The sequence below is a fragment of the Hyaena hyaena genome, unplaced genomic scaffold (assembly GCF_003009895.1).
Source record: "Hyaena hyaena isolate Hyena2069 unplaced genomic scaffold, ASM300989v1 scaffold_108, whole genome shotgun sequence".
NCBI classification, from domain to species: domain Eukaryota; kingdom Metazoa; phylum Chordata; class Mammalia; order Carnivora; family Hyaenidae; genus Hyaena; species Hyaena hyaena.
In genome coordinates, this window is record NW_024080741.1 from 3,505,711 (window position 1) to 3,527,751 (window position 22,041).

Here is a 22,041-nt window from a genome sequence, read left to right on the forward strand (position 1 = left end):
TCTCTCTCTGACCCTCCCCAGCTCATGCTGTCTCTCTCTCTGTCTCCTAGAAATAAATAAAAATATTTTAAAAAAACAAAAACAAAAACAAAAACAATCTACTAAATCTCAGAACAGGTGAGAGTCTGAGGCATTTGAGCCAAGATCCGTTCCATTCCCCCATTCCCCAGCACTGTGTTACAAAAGATCTATTTCAGGCCTGTGCAGACAGGAAGACAGGGGCTTCCTTTCCCTCCAGATCCTAGTCCTGGGCTAGTTTCATCCTGGAAGGAGCAGGCTGCTGTTGTTTCTCATCCCCATCAGCCTAGGGGAATAGGTCTATTCCGAGCAGGCCATAGACAGGACCGACCTCTGGGTGCCTCCACCCAGTCTCAAGCTGATGTGGTGGAAACTCTACTCCAGGCCCAGTAGGTTAAAGATACTGAACCCCAATTGCTACCACACTAGTTTACTCATAAGGTAGAAGTTCCATGTCAGAAGGAGCAAGTCAAGAAGACCCGGGGGTACCAACACCCCTTCTACCCAAAAAGCAGGTGTCAATCACTATGGGAAAAGTCACTCCCAACCCAAGCCGCAGGTGTAGCGGCACAGGGCTTTAGTGAGGGGGAAAGGTACACTGTAAGGACAAAGAGCTCCATGTCTCTGCCTGAGGGGATTGACTTAATTTGGAACAGAAAATAGACAACCTCATGTGAAAGCGCATTATAGAAAATAATGGAAATATAGGAGGAAAAGCCATTAAGAGGCCCAAAGCTCTGATACAAGCCAAATGGTAGAGCATATGGAAATTTAATATAGAGAACCAGGGATAATCAAGAAAAGCCCTCCTGGGATTACATTAGCCATGAGAGTCAGGAAGGCTGTGTACAATCACCAGGCTGTATCTACCCAGAAATTATCACAGCAGGTCATGGGACAGGCTTGAAAACATTTCCTAAGCTGCACATGGATGGATCAACACAGGGTGCAAGCCTCCACTGGCACAAGAGGCTTAAACACAGCCACTGAGCAAACATCAAACAACTGTCTTTCTCAACTTAATCTTACTTCTATTGAGAAACAATGAATCAGTTATCTATATGTTGGTGGGTCTATTTCTGGATTCTGTTCTATTCCAATAATCATTTTCTTTATTTTACTGCTAATACTACAGTTTTGATGACTGTAGTTTCACAACGAATCCTTAAATCAAGTAGTGTTAGTGCTCCAAATTTGTTCTTTTTCAGAACTTCTTAGCTCTGCTAGGTCCTTTCAATTTTGATTGGGATGGTGTAGTGACCTATTTGGAGACAACTGCCATCTTAAGAATATCGAGAATTTTAACCCATGAATGAGGCATATCTCTTCAATACTTTTTTTTTAATGTTTATGTATTTATTTTTAGAGAAAGAGAGAGCATGAGCAGGGGAGTGGCAGAGGGAAAGCCAGAGAATTATTGCAGGCTCTGCACTGTCAGTGCAGAGCTCAATGCAGGGCTCAGTCTCACCAACTATGAGATCCTGACCTGAGTCGAAATCAAGAGTCTGATGTTGAAAAGACTGAGCCACCCTGGCACCCCGAGGCATATCTCTTGACTTGTTTTAGGTCTTCTTTAACTTTTTTCCAGTAACATTTTACAGTTTTCAGTGTACAGGGCTTGCATTCATACAAGCTTCATGCCTAAGTATTCCACATTTTATTATATTATTGTAAATGGAATTACATTTGAAATTTCAATTACTGGTTGAATGTTGCTAGTATATAGATAACCTTATTTTTTGTACATGGATCCTGTACTCAGCATTCTTACTAAACCTTATGGCTTCTAGCTTTTTGGACATTCCATAAGATTTTCTACATAAGCATTTCTAGAGCGAGAGAGAGAAAGAGATTGCCTTACACTGTTCTAGCATATAGATGCCTACTATTTCTTTCTCATGCCTTCTTTTTCTTGCCTTATTGCATAGATCATAATCTCCAGTACAATGCTGAATAAAGAATGGGCATTATTTGTTTGTTCCTGATCTAAGTGAGAAAGTATTCACTCTTTCACTCTTACATTTGATATTAGATACAGGTATTCTGTAGATGCCCCTTATGTCAGGGGTTCCCACAATCACTGTCAGGCTCATAGGAGAAGGACTCACAGGACTCAGAAGTTGTTCTATTCATGGTTACAGTTTATTACAGTAGAAGTACACAGAGTGAAATAAGCAAAGGGGAAAAGTGCATAAAGTCCAGAGGAAACCATGTACAAGCTTCCAAGTGTCCCCTCCCAATGGAGTCACAGAGTACACACTTAATTCTCCCAGCAACCACATGCAACAACGAATACAGAGGGCTGCCAACCAGGGATGTTCACCTGAGCCTACATGTCCAAGACTTTTACTAGGAGTTAATCATGTAACTGTTGAGCACCCTACGTGACTGACCTCAACTACAGACATTCCAGAACTCCAAAGAGAAAGCAAATGTCACCATAAATCACACTGCCAGTATAAACTATCTGGATAAACTGGCATAGCATGGCTCAATATCTCAGGCATGCAAATATACTTATTAGACAAATTATTCTAAGAGCTCAGGCCTTTCTTGAGAATGTACATGGTTTGAGCACCCCAGGCCTGTTGAGATAGCCCTTTTCTGCACACCCTTTATCCAGCTGAGCAAGTTCTCTTCCACTACTAGGTTAGAGTTTTTACCAAGGATACTGGATTTTGCCAAATGTTTTTTCTGCATACATTGAAATGATCATATTCTTTCCATTTTAGTTTGTTTCAATGATGAATTACATTGATTGCTATTCAAATATTAAACCAACCTTGCATTTTTAGGATAAACAACATTTTGTAATTATGCATTAACCTTCCTATACGTTAGATTCAATTTGCTAAAATTTTGCTTAAAATTTTTTTATCGGTGGGTTCATTAGGAATATTGATCTGTAGCTGCTTGTGATATCTTTGGCTTTGGTATCAGGGTAATGTCGGCTTCACAGAATGAGTTGTGAAGTATAACCTTCTCTTCAAGTTTCTGAAAGCTTGTGCAGAATTAGTATTGTTTCTTCCTTAAATGTTTGTTAGAATTTACCAGGAAAACCATCTAGGCCTGGAGTTTTCTTTTTGGGTAGGACTTTTCCATAAATTTAAACTCTTTTAATAGATTTTGGGTTATTTACGTTATTTCTTCTTCAGTGAGCTCCAGTAGTTCGTGTCTTAGACTATGTCCATTTCATCTAAGTTGCCATATTGACATTAAATTGTTCATAACATTCCCTTACTACCCTTTAATGTTTGCAGAATATGTAGCGATGTCACCTCTCCTGTTAATAATGATAATTTGTATTCTTTTTCTCCTGATCTGTCTGGTTTATCAATTCTATTGATGCTCCTCAAAAACAAACAAACAGACAAAAAGCTTCTGCATTCATTGATTTTTTTTTTTGTTTTCATTTCAGTGATTTCCACTCTATTTCCTTGCTCCTGCTTGAGTTTAATTTGCTCTTCTTTTTCTAGCTTCTTATGGAGGAAGCTATGGTCACGGATTTGTGACATTTCTTTTCCAATATAGGCATCAATTTAACTATCAATTTCCCTCTCAATTCTGTTGTAGCAGCATATCACAAATTTGATATATTATCTTCATACTTTCTATCTCTTTGACCAATGGATTAAAGTGTTATTTACTTACTAAATGCTTGTTGGTTTCACAGACCTTTTCTTTAAAGAAAAATTTTTTTTTAATGTTTTTATTTATTTGTATGTGTGAGAGAGAGAGACAGCATGAGCAGAGGAGGGTCAGAGAGAGAGGGAGATACAGAATCCGAAGCAGGCTCCAGGCTCTGAGCTAGCTGTCAGCACAGAGCCTGATGCAGGGCTCAAACCCACGAACTGTGAGATCATGACCTGAGCCGAAGTTGGACGCTTAACCGACTGAGCCACCCAGGCGCCCCTACAGATCTTTCTTTTACTGAATTCTAATTTAATTCCATTTTGATCAGATAGCATATTTTATATGACTTGAATTCTTTTAAATGTACAGACTTATTTTACAGCCCAGAATATGGTCTATCTCGTGAAATGTTCCCTGTATAGTTGAAAAAAAAAATGTGTATTCAGCTGTTGTTGAGTGTAATGGTCTATAAATATGAATTGGTTGATGGTGTTGTTCAAGTCTTCTATATGCTTGCTCATCTGTACCTACATATTCTTGCAATTAGAGAGGAGTAGTAAAATCTCCAACGATAATGGGATTCGTCTATTTCTCCTTACAGTTCTATGAGTTTTGCTTCATGTATTTTGAAGGTCTATTATCATGTGTATAAATGTTTAGGGTTGTTACTGATTAACTGAGCTCTGTATCATAGGAAATGACATTCTTTACCCTGATATCATCCCTGAAACCTACTTTAACACACCACTCAAGCTTTCTCTTGACTGCTGTCAGCACCATAGACCTCTCTCCATTTAGTTTTATCCTACTGCGTCTTTATATTCAAAGTGTGTTTCTTTGAAGACAACTTAGAGTTGGTCTTTTTATTCTAATCTGACAATCTTTGCTCCAACTGAAATGTTTACAGTGTTTACTTTGGTATGATTATTAATGATTAGGTTTATCATCTTGCCATTTGCTTTTTACTTGTTCCTTCTGTTCTTTGTTCCCTTTTCATCTTTTTCTACCTTCTTCTGGATTCAGTACACTTTTAGGATCCCATTTTATCTCCATTGGTGGATTAACTAGAACTCTTTGCTACACACATCTTTTCCTCACTTTCTATTCACTCTAATTTAGTTTCTCTAGCCTCTGGCCCAATACCTCCCACCACTATCACAAACAAGCAAGCAAACAGGACTTGCTAAGATTTCCAATCCTAACTTCATGTTGCTAAATCTTACACTCTTTTATCAATCCTCATCTTACTTGACCTCTCAGTAACATTCCACAACTTACCCTCTGTCCTGAATTACTCTTTTCTTAATTTCCATGAAATCATACTCTCTAGATTGTCTTACATTTTTCACCACAAAATCTATCTGCCTATAACTTTTAGGCTCTGTGGGCTCGGCCCTAGCCCCTTTTCTTGTCTTTCTCAGCAACTTAAAAACATGGTCAGTTTTCAAGAATTATGAGGTAGTTCACAGGCACTTTCAGAGGAAAAATTAAAGAAATTTGTTCATATACATTTTGCAAAGTTGAAATATATGAGTAATAGTGACTTTCATGGATTTCCTTAAAGTTACCAACTTGCTATGTCAGTATGTTCAGTCTCTGCTGATCACTGCATATCAGCTAGTGTTCAGCAAATATGGTGGGGTAGAACCAAGTGAACTTTCACCTCATTTTCAAACAAAGCCTCAAATCAACTTACTTTGTTGATAGGGTAGAGAAGAGACCAAAACTAAAGAGGCATTCATCAGCTAAAACAGGTAAGGTCTTAATATTCCTAAGAAGCTGTTAGCCCAAATTTAAAGCCCAATTTAATTGTGTGGGGGGGGGGCGGGGGGGACAGCTATTGACAAAATTTCTTTATTATATGACTCTGCTGGAAGTCACATAGTATCAATGGCATATGAGAGAGCAATTATTATCACATGAGTATTTCAGCATGTATTTTGTTTTAAAACTGAATAAACCATTTGTGGAAAAAAACACAAAACTGTCCCTGTGATATATGTACTTTGTAATGAGGTAGAAGTACTCTAACTTTTTGTTCTGCTTATCAGTGAGAACTCATAGCACAAGGGAAGACAGTTTTCATTTGGACGATGATGCTTTTGTGAGCTGTGACATGGGACGGAAAAGGTGCAACCTGCTCAAAACCAACAGAGCATGAGCTATACAAACAACAAGAAAAGGTGTTGCCACATTACTGAAAGGAGTTTTAGACACGTGGAACAATTAGAAGTCAACAATATGCCTTGTGATTGTAATTGAGTGTTGAAGGAAATAATGAAAATTGAGTGTCAGAAAACCTTGACAACTCAGTATGTGCTCTTGGCTGTGTGGAAAGAAATGGCAGTGTTTGCAAAATGACCCTTCCTACTCGACTGTAAAGGGCGTCGAGGAAAAAAGTGCTGACAAGAATTTCCGAAAGGACAGATCAGATAAAAATATTTCTTTGTGATGCTGATAATACTAATAGCCATTCCTGATTTCCAGAGGACTGCTTAGCTAAAATATACTCCGCAGCTTCAATAACCTGAACCATTACCTCAAGGCCAAAATATCTCAGTTTTTAATGAGGAGAACAAGATACCAGATTTGCTGGTCACGAAACTAGGCTGCATATGGTTGAATTGCTAGGGTGTGACTCCTTCCCAGAATCGAATGGCCTTCTTCACTCAGCAAAGTGAGAATGATTTTATGCTTGTGGATATATAAAGAACACATCCAAATGTTACAACAAAAACCAACAGATACTTTCCAGAGACGGAAGTAATCAAAGAATGACTAAGAATCCATTTGCTCCCATCTTCCAAACATTCAGGCTGGTTAAAACATTCACCCCTACAGTTACTTAATCTTTTAAGTGTGTCAGTCTGGCAACTGATGGAGCATTAGGAATAGTCTTCAGGGAGAAATCTTCTCATACTTTCTCAATCTGCGTTTGGTCTTGGCAACCCCAAACACTGACAGAGCCAGAAAACACCAGTTGCAAATCTTGACAATCTAGAACTATAGCATGGAATCTCCCAATTTAATAGAAATATGGGGGGGGGGGATTCAGGGTGTCTGGATCTAACCTACATCTCAAGCTATCTGTCAACAAGTTAGATACATACTTTTTTTTTTTAATATTTTTTATTTATTTCTAGGAGAGAGAGAGAGAGACAGCGTGAGCAGGGGAGGGTCAGAGAGAGAGGGAGTCACAGACTGAAACAGGCTCCAGGCTCTGAGCTGGCAGTCAGCACAGAGCCTGATGCGGGGCTCGAACCCATGAACCGTGAGATCATGACCTAAGCGAAAGTCAGACGCTTAACCGACTAAGCCACCCAGGCACCCCTAGATACATACTTTGTAAGAGGCTGCAAAAATATCATCCTTTTCAATACTGAAAACAATTCTTTAAGTACCACTTTTCTTATTTAAAATTGGTGATCTGCATGGGTGTTGAAAGTTTGAGAAACAATGCCCTAGGAGTCTCACTCACTCTCATGATTTTAAAAGCCATCTACACAGACTAAGGCCAAAATTGCCATTTCTAGCTCAGTCTTCTCTGAGTTCTGGACCCAACTACCCAATAGCCAAAAGCCTCTTTGACTTCCCTGCTCGAGTGCTTCACAGGCACATTAAAGCTAGAATAGGCCCAAAACCAAACTCTTGATCTTAGCCATAACTTCTACTTTCCCAATCTCCCCATATCAGTTCCTCCCAGCTGCCTGTGCCAGAAATCTGTCACTCATCATCCAAAGCACGGCGTGAACTGATCCACTTCTGTCTCTCTCTCCCCACTACCATCGATTTAGTGCAGATCAACTTCAACTTTAGCCCGGACTACACTATAGATCCCCAAGTGGTCTTCCAACAGCCTTTCTGATGCCCCTCCATATTAATTTTCAATTGTTGCTGGAAGGGATTACCACAAACTTAGTGCTTAAAACAACACAGATTTATTATCTGACACCTATGTTGAAGTCTGACATGGAACTCACTAGGCTAAAATCAGTATGGGCCTGACTGATTCCCCTCTGGAGGCTGTAGGGGGGCATCTGTTTCCCTGGCCTTTCCTGGTTTTAAAAGCTACCCACATTCCTTGCCTTGTGGTCCCCTTACTTCATCTCCAAAGCCAGCAATGTTGACTATTCTTCCATAGTAACATCTCTCTCTGACTCACTTCTTCTGTCTCCTTCTTCCGCTTTTAAGGATGCTTGTGATTACACTGGGTCCACCTAGATAATCCAAATGATCACTCTCCCAATCATAAGGTCAACTGATTAGCAACCTTAACCTCTTTGCGATGCAATCTAACATGTTCACACCTTCTAGGGATTAGGATGTAGCTATCTTTGGGGAGTCACTATTCTGCCTACCACCCTTCCAAATACAGAACTCACGTTCCACATAGCAGTCAGAATGGCCTTTTTTAAACCACAGATATGTTCATGCCACTTCCTATATAAAACCCTTCAATGGCTTCCCACTCCTCTAAGCACAAAGTTCAAAATCCTAAACATGCCTGGCTAGGTCCTGCCTACCTACTGGCTTCATCTGCTTCGCTGGGTTCCCGCCACACATGGCTTCTCTCTGCCTGACGCACCAAGTTCCTTTCTGCCTCAGGGTCTCTGCTCACACTATTTCTGCTGTCTACACAACCCTCCTCGCCTTCCATCTAACCTTTACCTGGCTGACTCTTGCTCAAGCCTTCAGATCACTGTAAAAGTGACTTTCACAGAGTGGACTTACCTGGTCTCCCAATATAATAATAGCAATATTAGCTCCCTCTATGATTCATTGTCATTGCTTTTTTTAAAATTTTATTTATTTTGGAGAGAGAGAGAATGAGAATGAGTGGGGGAGAGGCATAGAGTGACGGAGACACAGAATTCCAAGCAGACTCTGCACTGTCAGCGTTAAAGCCCATCTCGGGGCTTGATCTCAGGAACCATGACATCACAATCGGAGCCAATATCAAGAGCTGGATGCTTAACTGACTGAGCCACCCAGGTGCCCTCACTGTTCTTTTTCTTTCAAAGCATTTACTGCAATTGCAGTTAAATGTTACTTGTGTAATTATTGGCTTAATGTCTGCTTCCCTGAACTACACTGCAAGCCATGAGGGCTGGGGCCTAGTCTGTTTTGTTCACCACTGCAAACACAGAGGTGTAAAACTGACTGATTTACAGTAGGTGCTCAATAAATAGAGGAGTGTTATCAGATACTGTTTCAAAAGCAGACCTAACTCTTAGGAGGTGAGTTGCATCAGCCAAAGACTTCAACATTCTGCTTGAGAATTTTAGACCAGGTGGGTCATGAGCAGCATTTCCCTCACCCCATCCTTCAAACCTGTTACAAACTTCTGCCTGCAGCCTGTATACCAAACTCTGAGACTCCAAAATACGTGTGACTCATTTCCTTGGCCTTGTGCTGTATGTGCCATGCAAATCCTGAGGAGGCCATATCATTTCCCTACCCCTGTTCAGGTGCTGAACCACTAGAAACAAGTTCTAAAAACATGGGAGTCAGGCTCTGTGCTGACAGCCAGCTCAGAGCCTGGAGCCTGCTTCAGATTCTGTATCTCCCTCTCTCTCTGATCCTCCCCTGCTCACGCTGTCTCTCTGTCTCTCTCTCTCAGAAATAAATTTAAAAATTTTTTAAAAATTAAAAAAAACCATGGGAGTCAGTGCCACAGAAAGTTGACTTTCTGCAGCTCAGGAACCCCTCCTTCTCTCTGACTCCCTGTAAGTGTTCTCATAGGTCCTTTTCTTTCTTTCTTTTTTTAAAATCTGTAATGTTTATTTATTTTTGAGAGAGAGAGAGACAGAACACAAGCAGGGGAGGGACAGAGAGAGAGGGAGACACAGAATCTGAAGCAGACTCCAGGTTCCAAGCTGTCAGTACACCGCCTGATGTGGGACTCGAACTCAAGAACTGTGAGATAATGCCCTGAGCTGAAGTCAGCTGCTTAACCGAGTGACTCACCCAGGTGCCCCTCTTTTTTTTTAAATGTGCATATATTTATTTTTGGGAGAGAGAAAGAAAGAGGAAGCAGGGAGAGGCAGAGAGGGGAACAGAGGATCTTAAGCAGGCTCTGTGGTGACAGCAGGTAGCCCAATGTCGGGCTTGAACTTACAAACTGCGAAATCATGACCTGAGACAAAGTCAGACACTTAACTGACTGAGCCACCCAGCTTCCTCTCAAAGGTCCTTTTCTACCCACTTGAAATCCCATCTCCTAAGTCAGACTGTCAAGAGTGTGTGCTCTGGAGCCAGAAAGTCCTAGATTTAAAACCTGGTTCCGTGCTTATCCAGAAAGTTCACCAAACTTTGAGACTGAGTATCATCACTGAAAAAGTAAGGATAATGATTTGTTAATTCTTACCTCACATAGGTATTAGATGACCTCAGTGTGCACATACGTTGTTTACCACTGCCTCAGCCACCAAGCACTGGCACTCTCTGAGCTCACACTACTCTCTGGGCTTAACTTAATCCACTACTAGGGCAATTAAAAAGAATGTCAAGATACAGATCATCAGTATATGGACCCATGACTTATGTTGATCTATGAAGACACTACATTTGCTGTAGAACTTCCATTTCCAGGAACAAATCCTACCTTCATCCTCCCCCGCAAACCTCAGGGGCACTGCCTGACTCAGAAGAGATAGTACACAGATGTTAGTTACCACTACCCACAACCTCTCCATCCTCATTCTCTGAAAATGCCCATTTTGAGACTCTACTCATCAGGTATGAACTCTTCCCACTTCACTCCATTATCCTAACTGTACCTGTTGTTCTCTTTCACCTTGGTGGTTTATGGGCATTTTGCTCCCCTGACCTTCCCATAAGACCACTTATAACTTTGACACCTAGCTCAAATGTAACTTACGCTAGTAAACCTTAGTCCCCCGCACGCTCTGGTACCCCCTTCTATCCCCCAAACCATATTGCAAGACCCCTAGGGGCAGATTCTGGCTTCATCCATGTCTGTAATCCTCCTCCCTAGTGTCTAGAATGTTTTATATGTAGTAGTTTTATATGTAGTAGACACTTAGTAAATATTTGTTGAATGGGTGAAATAATGAATCCATGATTGGTTTCTCTGCCAGTCTGGCTTTGACCTATAGTTGATAGTGGGAACTATCAGACAGACAACCAGTAGAGGTATCTATGAGTCGGGCCGGAATAGGGGCAGGACTGGAAATGTACATTTGGCAGGCATTCACTACAGTAGTATCTGAAGCCTTGGAGCTCACAAGGGGAAAAAAAGGGATGTGCTGAGAGAAAACAAAAGTTAACAATAGAACATTTCAGGGATAGAAGAAGGCACCGCAGTTAAGATTATTATTCAGATATAAATCACAGAAAGGAAAAGAAATCCAAAGGAATACACAGCCCCAGAAAAATAAGAGAGAATCCTGAGAAACACCTCTAGTGCATTAATGTTGCAGAAAGAAGAGGCTGGAGGCATAAAGGTCACTACTGTACGTGCTGGTTTGAAAATTCTCGGTGACCATCAGCCAGTAAGGTGTTAGAGGTAGAGGTAGAGGTAGGGCTGGGGGAGGAGAGGTATGAATGAGGGTAACAAAAAGCCTAAGACTATTCTTTCAAGAAGTCTGACAGGAGAGAGAAGAATCACAGTGCCAAGGGAGTCTGGAGGCAGCTGTGAACATAAAATAACAGAGAAAAAGATGGCTCAGCAGATAAAGCACTGCACCAATACACAAATGTTACCACTGCTACCACCTCACAACGGAATGTAGTAGCACAGGACGTAAGTACTCATATAATTCTGTTGCTCTCTCACTTGTGTGATCTTGAGAAAATCATTTTCCCCTCGCTTAGCTAACTCATCAGATTCTAAGAGTATGAGTAATATGTGGAAAGGAGTTATGGAAGAGTTTATTGTTGAAAGTAAGGTCTCAATGCTTCAATAAATGGGTTTGTCATTTTTCAGAATCCTTTCAGATTCCTTACAGATGTTTGTCATTTTTCAGTTTCCTTTCTCCGTGTGACAAAGGGAAACTGAAACTCCTCCGTATGTAACAGTGGTTACTCATTCCAACTCCAGAAAAGAGGAATAAGATAATGACAAGGGGGCAAAGAAAAGCAGGACAAAGTCAGAGTTACAGAGTCAAGGTAGTGACGGCAACCCCTTCAATTCCTCTCTACAGACTTTGCCCCTTTCCTAAACTGGGGGACATTAGTCAAGGGTTACCTCCCCCAGGTGGATGGAGAACTGCCAGGAACTCATATCAGAACTGAGTGTGCCTGCTGCTTCCGTCAATCAGATCTGCCTTGGCAGGGACACTATGCTTACCTCAAGGTGCCTGGTCAGTGAAAAGCTTGAGTAGATAGCACTGACCTCATTACTGTCTTGAAAAGTAAAATAAAATTTTGTACTGTGACAAAGTTTATTTATAACTCCTTGGTTATCTTACCCACCCACCCCCTTACCCCCAGCCCCTGAGGAAATGTTGCAAGCTCAGTGGTGATTTTCCACACTCGAACCATGTCATAGAGACTTTTCACTTGGAAAGGGCAGCTGCTCCAGAGTATTACCATAGCAAGCATCAGTGTAACATTATCTCAAAGCCACTGGTGAGTAGAACACAGTATCATACAGAAGGTATATTTGCAACAGGAGGTATATGGTGTAGTTCACAGGTGGTCTATTAAGACCATATATGCTACCAAACATATGCAGGGAGAAACTAGGCAGAAGTCTTTGATTAAAGCAGTTCACAGGGGCCTTCCTTCACAAAGTAGAATTTATTATTTCATTCAATGGTTAGATATGGTAAACAGGAATTTCAGTTTATAGTAAATTCAACTGTATAATGCAAAACTCATCTGCATTTATCTTTAGGATACATTGTGGGTTTTTTAAAATTCCCAATGTGATTGGCTTAGGGTAACATTAAAATTAATTTTCATTCCATGACCACAGCTGGACAAACTGTCCTCTCGTATTAACATAAGCTAATAAGTTAAAGAGAAACACACATGCAGATGTTGATTGTATTTTCAAAAACTAAACTTGTCCTTATTGATGGGATTCATATGCTCATCAGAAGAAAACCAGTACTAGTAAGAAAACACAGTAGCATTAAGATATACTGAGGCAGCATGATAAAAATCAAAGAAGAATGTGGGATTTTATGTGGAAGGTTCACCACTATTAACAAAAAAGTCAGTCTGTTCTACTGAAATCAAACAAAATCATTAGGGTAAGGTGAGAAGAAACAAAGAAACGAGATGATGATATAACAAACTAAATTTATGAGACATTCACTAATTCCTTTATAATCCTTACAAACATACAAATGAGCCAACAGCAGATGCTTATATGTGACGAAGGAGGCAGAGTGAACAGTAGGAGCCAAGAACTCTCTCTAGTACTAATCCAGTCACCTTTGTTAATTCAACAGTTATTTATTGAGTGCCTTCTAAGTGCCAGGCTCTGTTCTCTAGTCTGAGGATACAAAAATACACAAAACAGACAAAAATCCCTGCCTATCTAGAGCTTACCATATAGTGAAGAATTTGGCCAAGACATACTGAGGTGACTAAAAAGTTTGTACGGAGAAACCAAGATGAAAGGGACTGTGAATAAAAACTGAATACACACACACCGAATGCACACATATACATTCACACATATACATACAATGATATACAATGAAGACTGTTGATGATAGTGAAAATGAATATAAAAGCAGAGAACACATTCTCATAATTCTAAATTATTTTTGCTGAAATCAAACACCAGCAATCATTTTCCTTTGATGTGGCCTTGCTACTGCACAATTGTATGTATGAACCAAAAAAAAAAAAAAAATCTCAAGAGGATGACATGATGGGCTGGGATGTAACCACAATACACAACCAACAAATGTGGACCTACAGACTAGTTTCTACTGGATAAAAACTTAAAAAACATAACAGAATTAACTGACAAACTCTCCAATTCACCTCAGAATATATTCCAGAAATGGGAAAAAAATAAGTGATTACAGCAAAAGAGTTATTGCAATATGAAAACGCGGCTGTAAGTAAGTTTCGGCAGTTATCTCTGCATAGGGGTGGTTTCACACAGTCCAACGATTTGGTAAAATGTGATTCTGCCATTTCCCCTGTCAACTCGTACAGCATATATAGTGTACGTTTGCCATGTTACTAGGCGATTTCAACTCTAACAGATTAATGGAATCGGCAAACAGATTCCACTCTTTGAGGGCAGCACATTAAATAAATGTATAAAAAGCAAAGCAGACAAAAATACAGGCAGACACAATCCAAATACCGGAGTCAAACAAGAGAGAGGCAAGACTTGCAGCTGAAAAGTCCCAGGTCATCAGTTCTGTCCACTGGAAAAAAAAATTATCTAAGAACTTCCCCATCTAAAGGCTTAGAACATACACTCAGTCCCTCAAGTTTGAAATGACTGTCCACCAAGAAAGGAAAAGGAGTACTGATGGTTCCTCCTAGGCCCATTCAAGACACGGGGGGTTGAAGTCCCTCGCTTTAGACAGATGGGACCGGCAGGTACACCTGAGGCAAAGGAAGAGTAACAGGTCCGAAGCCCCGTAACTCCGATCAGGAAGCAAAACACAAAGTTTGAAAAGAGAGTGAACGGAGGAAGTCAGAGAAACCACAGCTAGTCCAATAAATAATTGTAACAGAAGGAAATAATGCGTTGGGGATCCCACAGAATCATCTCCACCATTCAAAAAGCCAGAGACTGTAGAAGCCACAAGGGCCGGGATCTTCGGGGTCCCGGAACTCAACACCCAGCCTGAAGCGGGTGAGGGGGAGCAGTTCCCGGGAACCCCCTCCCGCTCCTCTCCCCTCAACCCCGCCCATTGGGTCCGCCCCGTCCCGCCCGGCTACTCACCGGATTCGCTTCCCACATAACGGTGGCGAAATCGAGCGGAGAGAGCCTGGGGGAAGGGGCTAGCCGCGGGACCAGGGTGTTGGGTTTTATCCGAGGGTCCCCGGGAGCGAACGGATGGAGAGGCAACCTTTATATAGCCTTCCTTCTACCCCGCCCTGTCACAAGCCAGCGTCTTCGGACCACCGACCCTCCCGACTTCCGCCCGAAGCCGGCCAACCAGCGCTTGCCCCGCCCCGCCCCCGGAAGTTCGTTCTGCCCCAGTCCCTCCCTTCCGGGCCGGTGGGCGGGCCGCGGTGGGCGGGGCTTGGGTGTAAGCGGAGCGTAAGGGAATTTAAAGGGCTTCTCTTGCAACCACCTTTCCAGGGCTCAGTCTCCAAGGCAACTTCTTCCCCCGAGTGATCCTCAAGCTGTGGCCGGTTGTATTTCCAACGGTATTTATTGATCACTACGTAGTGAGTGCCAAGAATCAGACAGGCCTGAGAATTAATCCCAGAGTGGCCAATGGCTTTTGGGATAAACTTCACAGTCTCTCAATTTCCTCCTCTTCACAATGGAAATAGTAACAGTACCCACCTATGGGCGTAGTGAGATCATTTAAAACACCAACCACAAGCTCAATAAGCGACCGTTGTTTCCCAGACATCGCGCTAGGCTCTGGCGTGCGAGACTGCTCCATATGCAGCCCATGCCCGTGGAGCTTAGAATCTTAGGGAAGAAAGGAAAAAGTAATTTAGGTAAATAAAAATGTGCAGTATGGTTTGTAGGTAGTATGGCAAGTACAGGGTTCTGTGAGAGCAGCTTACCTAGGATAGAGTGCTTTCCTTCCTCCCACCTATATGGTTTAAACTAAGACCTCAAGGATGTACTATTGAACTCTTAAAGAGCTCTAAGAGATGGGGAGAATCTTCTGGGCAAAGAATAGAATCTATCCAAGGGAAAGGAAAAAGAAACAGTTTGTTAAATATCTTTCTGGGCTTTTATATAGCTCTACACATTAAAAAAAATTTTTTTTTTTTTATCAAGGAATACCTATAGATTTAGAACCTGGTTCTCTCACTTAATATCGTATGGATAGCCTTCACTCCCGTGCATTTAAATCTATTTCATCATTTTTAAGTGGACACATGGCATTCCAAGGTTTGTATGTATATCTTACACACACACATTTGAAATGACTCATTGCGATAAATATTTGAGTTGTTTTCAATTTTTGCTTTTCTAAAGAGTGCAGCAATAAACATTCTTGTACATTCGTCCATTTACTTCTTTGGATTAGTTGTTATAAATGGAATTGTTTAATAAGGGATTATTGAAATTTTGGTACACATTGCCAAACCATACTCGAGAACAGTGTGTAAATTTGAAATCTCTAATTTCTTCTTGTAAATGGATTGAGACAGGTATCTTCACCTTATTTTTTTCCACTTTTTACAAAATGGTTAACCGGTTGCCCCAGTATCATCTATTGAATAACCCATTTTTTCCCACTGCTCTGAAGGGGCATATTAATTACAAACTAAATGTGTGCAGGGAGGGCATATCTGTTTCTGAACATTTTTATCTATTTTACTAACTATCTGTTCATTTCTGTGCCATGTCCCAGTTATAATCATTGCTGCTTTGTAACATTTTTGCTATTTCATAAAGCAAGTCCTCTCTCTTCTTTTTCAAAAATTTCAAAATCATGAATCTTCCCATTCAGGAATACATCTCTTCATGTATTTAGGTATTTTATATTTTCAAATACATAAAAATTTTTTCACAAAGATTTGCACAATTTTTGTGAAGTTTGTTCCCAGATACTTTATAGTTTTTTTGGTGTTATTGCAAATGAGATATTTTTCATTACTGTAAGTTAGAAAAACTATTGATTTTTGTTTATTTCGTTTGTATCCCTACACACTGAAAATGTCTTATTAGTTCTAATAGTTTGCCAGCTGATCTCTGAATTTTTATGTCAACAATCATTTTACCTGCAAATAATGCATTTTTTTTCTCTCCCTATTGCATTGGCCAAAACCTCAGAAAACTTTTGAGGAAGACAGGACAAGATAATGAGCATTCAGTCTATAATGCAGTAAGATAAGCACTTGTTCCTAGTTGGTTCTTCATGTCCTTTGACTACAGTCATCTTAGGATACCTGGCTGGCTCAGTCAGTAAAGCATGCAAGTCTTGATCTTGGGATTGTGGTGTAGAGATTACTTAAAAATAAAATCTTAAGAAAACACTGTCATTTCTAAAGAAACTTCCTCTAATTCTCGTCAAGCTTTAATTAGGAAAGGAGGTTAAATTTTATGAACTGTCTCTTTTTTTTTTTCTTTTTTTTTTTTTTAATATTTTTATTTATTTCTAGGAGAGAGAGAGAGAGACAGCATGAGCAGGGGAGGGTCAGAGAGAGAGGGAGTCACAGACTGAAACAGGCTCCAGGCTCTGAGCTGGCAGTCAGCACAGAGCCCGACGCGGGGCTCGAACCCACGAACCGCGAGATCATGACCTAAGCGAAAGTCGGACGCTTAACCGACTAAGCCACCCAGGCGCCCCTGAACTGTCTCTTAAGCTCTATTACTATATTCACTTTTTACTCTGACTTATTAATATAATGAACTGTACTAGATTTCCTAATGTCCAGCCCACCCTTACATACTTGAAATAAACAATCCTTTAGGTGTGTTCATTACTCTTTGAATACACTGCTGGATTCTGTTATTTAGGATTAAAATTTATTTATAATTAATGAAATTGGCCCATTGTTACTGGTGTTTTTGTGTCCAACAAGTTTTGTTAAGTGAATAGTATTTAGCTCCTCTTCAAAGGTGGGGATTTTTATAAAGCAAGTTAGGACCAAGTCCTTCACTTTTTGTGGGGTTTGAAGTCTTCGAGTTGCCAGCGCTGGTGATCAAAGAATGGAATGGAAAGAACACAACTTGTTTGAATATATATCAGCTTTTAAAATATAAACTGCTATATCTCAAAGTAAAATGAAGGGAACATATTTCACAAATTGAAAATAACTGTGCAAATTTTAGTATTAATTTTTTTCCCGTCATTCTTGATTTATGACCACTGAGAGAGCAAGAGTGGGAAGGGACCTTAGTGATCATTTAGTCCCGGGGTCATAAACTCATAGCTAATGAGCTTTCACACACACAGACTATCTAAATGTTGAGGAGTAAGTGGCTGCCATTTTAAAACTAGGAAAACTAGGAAATTTCACATTAAATTCTGTGGCTCTCCAGCTTTCCTTAGACTCAGTATTCTCATATGCCAACAACTGGCCAAAGTCTTGCTGATCCCATCCCACTAGAATTGGCCTCTCAGGTTTACCTGAGTTGCCAAGTTACCAAAATGGCTCAAGTAGGTAATTTAAGGATGAGAGAGTTACCAATCTACAGCTTTGAAATTGTACTAATAATCCACCTCTTATTTGGCTGAGGAAATGCAATGGATCTGGGACTTTCTAAAATATCCTCATAGAAAACAACTTGAGTGTACTCTTCCATACTTCTCCCAAGGATGGGCCCAATCACTGGAGCTCAACCTCTCAGCCTTCAGTAGATTACTCTCTGCATGTAATGCCTGAGATGTTCCCTGTCACACAAGGGCTGGCACTGGGAATGTTTCCCGTTACATTACAGCTCTGGGCAAAGTGCCACAGCAGTAGAAACTATGCATACTGACCACGGTCACTGGCATTCTCAGGAAGACCAAACAAACAGAAGACAATTTACTTTATCTTTCGTGTTTTCTATGTGTGTTCTGGGTGGAAGTGTCTAGAGCCATGCTAACCCCAGCCCAAGGATACTGAGTGATTACAGCCCCGCTTCCACCTGGTTGAGTGTAGTAGATCTTTGAATGTCAAAAGAGGAGGGAGGAAATGCCTGAGGGGAAAGGAGAGAGAAGAAGAAAAGGAGCAGTGAAGACCTATCACTGGAAAGCATAAAAAAAAAAATCAGAAAACCATTAGTTGAGTGGCAAGGTAAGGTGGTGAAAATCAAATCTCACATAAAGACAGTAGTAGAGGGAGAAAAGAGAACCAATTAGTGAGATGCAAGATATAGCATCACTTATAATTTTAATATAATTTTCATAATTGTTTTTATTTTTAAATCTTCATTTACAGCCAGAAAGAGGAGAGCACTCGAAATGCACGTGGACGACAAGGCTGGATTTGACAAAAAGGAGGAGCCGGAGACCGGAAGAAGGCGCAAAAGGAGAGCCAAGGGGCCACAAGAGGGAACCCAGAGTAAGGGAGAAAAAGCAGCATTTGTGCCCATCAGCCTTGAACATAAAGACCCAGGCTCAGCCTGAAAAAGAGCCAACAATGAGGCAGCCCCAGAATCAGCCCTTCTGCTGAAGTCTGATGTGTTAACAACCCCGGCAGGAATTAAGAGGTGAAATAAGCAGATGAAACGTTTGCTGAAGCTGAGATAAGCATTCCTGGGAAGGAATTTTTCAAAAAATCAAAATGAATCCCGTAAATCTTCCTAATTAGGAAACATGACCAGAAATTAAATTCAACTGAAAAAAAAATGAAGTGCTAAATAACTCCCCCCACTAAGTGGCAAGGCTCTATTGAAAATACCACTGATTATTAGTTTTAGCTGCTCGGGGAAATTATCTGGGCACAATGCTAGGCATCAACATGCAGCTCACAGCAGCAGTCAAAAGCAGCAGCTGAGATGTGTGGCCATCCTAATTAGAGGATGGAGATTCTGAAAGGACTCTGGGGCTGTGACATTCCTGGCTGGGGCTCTCCTTCCAGGAATGCCACATTAGGGTTTTGGTCATCACATTGTCAAGAAGAACTTGATAGGGCTGATCTGGAAAGGGACAACAGAAATGACTTAGAAAAGAGTGTGAGAAGCTTTGAGGTTAAAAGCAGAAAGCAGGAAAACACTTCCATGAGAAATATTATTAAAAATTAGGAGACAGGGAGGCAAGAAAAAGCCTTAGGTGATAGAAAGAGCAGCCAGACGGTGTCCTGCCCGCATTAAGTCATTCCAGGCATGTGGGGCTTTCTCTTGTTCCTAATGAGCATGGCCTGGGAGGTCAAAAAACTAGAACAAATTATCTAATATGAATTACTCTTCAGTTCTTCGTTCAACAAATATTTACCAACCACCCTCCATGTTCCAGGCACTGTCTCTAGCCTTTTAAGATATATCAGTGAACAAATAAGAGAAAAATCCCTGTCCCTGTGGAATCTGCATGCTAAGGGGGGCCAGGCAAGGCTTGGGCTGGGTGTGGGAGGAAACTGATAATATATTGTAATAAGTAAGTACATTGTGTAGTATTTTACAGGGTGATGACTACAGAAAGAAGAAGAAAAAAACAAGGTAAGGGATATTGAGAGTAATCAGAATGGTCCTCATTGAGAAGGTAACATTTGAGGAAAAGCCTGGAAGGAGTAAGGGAGCCAAATGTGACGAATATCTGGGCAAAACGTATTCCATACAGAGGGAACAGTTGGTGGAAATTTCCTAAGGAGTGTGAGTGTGAGTGTGTCTGAGTGTGTGTGTTTGGAAAGTGGGGAGCAGATAAGATGTGCAGATTGAACTGGACCTGGTATAACAATTAGCAAATACTTACATGGCACAAAGTATGTGTCTGACCCTGTGATAAGCTCTTTGTATATATTTACAAATATAATTATCACACAACAACCCTATAAAGTAGGTGCCCTTATTACCCCCTTTGACATGTAAGAGTAGTGAGCCTCAGGGAGATTAATGACCTTCGCCCAAGACCAAAGATTCAAACCTAGGTGCCTGGCTTAAGAGCCTGTGCCCCTAATTACTACTCTATGCCACTTTTCAATGTCGTTTCAACCCATCTACTTCTGACACCAGACCTGATTACCCAGTTGCAATTGGAATTCAAGTACTCTCCCAGGATAAATTTATGTTCTTCTTTATTAAAAAAAAAAAAAAAAAAAGTAGTGTTACTTGTTGCTTTACTGCCTACATCCCTTTCCCTGACCCTTGGCATCCTTCCTCTACCAACTTGAGGACTTTCTGCAAGTTCACCGTGAAGTCCGTTGCTTTCGTCCAGCAAATCAAATAAACATCTGTGGATAGAGCTTTGGTTCAGTGTGGGAGGGGGAGTTGGTGAGCAATAGAGGGGTGCTTCTATGGATTACTAATGCCCTATAGATCACTAGAAGGGAGGACAGAGCATACACTGCATTTAAAAACTAGATATTTATTGTCTTTCCTTCCACTCTAAAAGTCACCGTGTGGAGGAAGTGTGTTTGTAACACACTGATCACTGGCTGTTCTCATACTTTCTTCCCATTTTCTCAAGATATAGCACCTTTATACTAAAAACCATTGAATTATGCACTTTAAATAGAAGAATTATGTGATTTGTGAATTACAGCTCAAAAAAAAGCTGTTACAACAATTCATTTTGTGAAAATACAGGATCGTGGCTTTCACATCCATGGTTTAGCCTCCTCTGTCCTCCTTCACGTAGCTTTAGGGAGCCCAGAACCACACTCAGAAAGATGTCCACCAATCCTAAACCCCAAGCACTCCACCCAAAGTTACAACTTTGTTTTGACTCCCCTGCTTACAGCATTACGCCAAGGAAATGACTCTTTCCTATTATACCTTTGCTACCTTTTCCTTATTAGAAAACAGTAATTCTAACGTTTGTATCTTGAAACAAACACGTATATATTATGCAGTAGAAGGTAATATTCGCATACATTAGAAGACAATACTTACTGTTTGAAGCAGTTTCTTGCTTGTGGCTGTTTCCTGCTAAGGATGGGGAGGCATGTGTTCCCTGCCATCCTGGGAGAGAAGCTTGAGATGACATGTTAAAGTCTAGAACAGTCAGGAGACTCAGAGGCTGATCCAAACTCTGGTCCTAACTAGCTGGGTTATAATGCACAAGTCACATCCCGATTAGGGGGCCTCAATTTCACATCTAAAAAAATGAGATAATTGGACCAGGTGATCTGCAATGTTGCCGCCAGATCTCACAGTCCATGATTTGGTGTCATAATGAGACAAATCAGATGCTGGGCTAAGGTGTATCAGTGCCACGATGCTCAGACATCAGGAAGCAAAAGATAAACCCCTTGCCTTTGAGGAACTTTTAATCTACTGGAGGAAACGAAAAAGAGAGTTACATGTAAGACTTGTTAAAGATATAAAGTAAATACACAAACCATCCAAAGAATGCAAAGGACAGGAAGGAGCTGAGAAGGACAATCAGTTCTCCTGTCTAGATCATCTTGCTTTGACTCAACTGTGCAACTAAAGAATCAAGGAGGCTCTTACTATGTCAAACTATGGCCCTCTAGGATAGGTACCCCTGACACAAAGGCACTCCTTATAGACCTTGTGGATGGACTCAAATCACAGAATAAGAAACTCTTAGAGGGACATCTGGGTGGCTTAGTCGGTTAAGTGTCTGACTTTCACTTAGGTCATGATCTCGCGGTTCGTGGGTTCGAGCCCCGCGTCGGGCTCTGTGCTGACTGCCAGCTCGG

General features: G+C 40.9%; 1 protein-coding gene and 1 long non-coding RNA gene across 3 annotated transcripts in view; both read right to left on the reverse strand.

Annotated features, from left to right (window-relative positions):
- PARP11 (poly(ADP-ribose) polymerase family member 11) overlaps positions 1-14,734 on the reverse strand; it is a 43,740-nt gene extending 29,006 nt beyond the window's left edge. For both annotated transcript variants that reach the window (XM_039236369.1, XM_039236368.1), the window contains exon 1: positions 14,540-14,734. The gene's annotated coding sequence lies outside the window, so the exon portion shown is untranslated. The remainder of the gene's footprint in view (positions 1-14,539) is intronic.
- Positions 14,735-14,956: 222 nt separating this feature from the next.
- Positions 14,957-21,366, reverse strand: LOC120234487. The gene is made up of 3 exons (XR_005529105.1): positions 21,269-21,366; positions 15,343-15,464; positions 14,957-15,244 (listed from the first exon to the last, which is right to left on the reverse strand). It is a non-coding gene; the product is annotated as an uncharacterized LOC120234487 (long non-coding RNA).
- Between the last annotated feature and the right edge of the window lie 675 nt (positions 21,367-22,041).